This window comes from Rhincodon typus, chromosome 35, assembly GCF_021869965.1.
Source record: "Rhincodon typus isolate 14 chromosome 35, sRhiTyp1.1, whole genome shotgun sequence".
Lineage (NCBI taxonomy): Eukaryota > Metazoa > Chordata > Chondrichthyes > Orectolobiformes > Rhincodontidae > Rhincodon > Rhincodon typus.
The window spans coordinates 6,298,771-6,300,313 of NC_063366.1; positions in this window are offsets into that span (position 1 = coordinate 6,298,771).

Consider the following 1,543-nt stretch of genomic DNA (forward strand, 5'->3'; position numbering starts at 1 on the left):
CACACTGACAGAAGGAGAGTGAGGGGAGGGAGTTACATTCACAGCAGGAGAGTGAAGAGAGGAGTCACAATACCAGGAGGAGAGTGAGATGAGGAACTCACACCGATTGGAGGAGAGTGGGGGAGGGAGTGACATTAACAGGAGGAGAGTGGGGAGGGAGTCAAACTGACAGGAGGGAAGTGAGGGGTGTCACACTAACAGGAGGAGAGTGAGGCGAGGGAGTCACACTGACAGGAGGAGAGTGAGGGGGAGGGATTCACACTAATGGAAAGTGAAGGGAGGGAGTTGCACAGACAGAAGGAGGCTGAGGGGAGGGAGACACAGTGACAGGAGAGTGAGGAGAGGGACTCACACTAACAGGTGCAGAGTGGAGAAGCGAGTCACACTGACAGAATGACAGTGAAACATAGAAGTTCGGAGCAGGAGGAGGCCATTCGGCCCTTTGAGCCTGCTCCACCGTTCTTCATGATCATGGCTGATCGTCCAACTCAATAGCCTAATCCGACTTTCTCCCCATAACTTTTGATCCCATTCCCCCCAAGTGCTGTATCTAGCCGCCTCTTGAATATATTCAATGTTTTGGCACCAACTCCTTCCTGTGGTAATGAATTCCACAGGCTCACCACTCCATTGGTGAAGAAATGTCTCCTCATCTCCGTCCTAAATCATCTATCCCGAATCCTCACACAGTGACCCCTGGTTCTGGATATACCCACCATCGGGAACATCCTCCCTGCACCTGCCCTTGTCCAGTCCTGTTAGGATTTTATACATCTCGATAAGATCCCCCCCACATTTGTCTGAACTCCAGCGAAAACAATCCTAATCTAGTCATTCCCTCCTCATACGTCAGACCCGGCATCCCTGGAATCAGCCTGGTAGGGAGTCACAATGACAAAAGAAGAGTGTGGGGAGGGAGTCACACTGACAGGAGGCAAATGAGGGGAGGGAGTCACACTAACAGAGAGTGAGAGGAGGGAGTTACACTGACAGAAGATGAGTGAAGGGAGGGAGTCACATTAACAGAGAGTGAAGGGAGGGAGTCACACTGACAGGTGGATCGTGAGAGGATTTATTCACATAACACAGGAAAAGTGGGGGAGGGAGTCACACTAACAGGACGAGATTGAAGGGAGGGAGTCACGCCAACAAGAGAGTGAGGAGACAGAATCACAAAACAAGAGGAGAATGGAGGAGGAGATAAACTAATAGAGAATGAGGTGAGTTAGTCACACTTACAGGAGACAAGTGAGGGGAGGGAGTCACACCAACAGGAGGAGAGTGAGACGATTGATTCATACTAACACGAGGAGAGCAGGGCACAGAGTCACTCTAACAGGGTGAGATTGAGGTGAGGGACACACTCTAACAGGATTGTGAGGGTAGGGAGTCACATTAAAAGGAGGAGAGTTGAGGAGGGAGTCACATTGACAGAGAGAGAGGGGAGGGAGTCACACTGACAGAGAGGGGGGAGGGAGTCACACTTACCGAGAGAGAGGGGAGGGAGTCACACTAACAGAGAGAGGGGGGAGGGAGTCACACT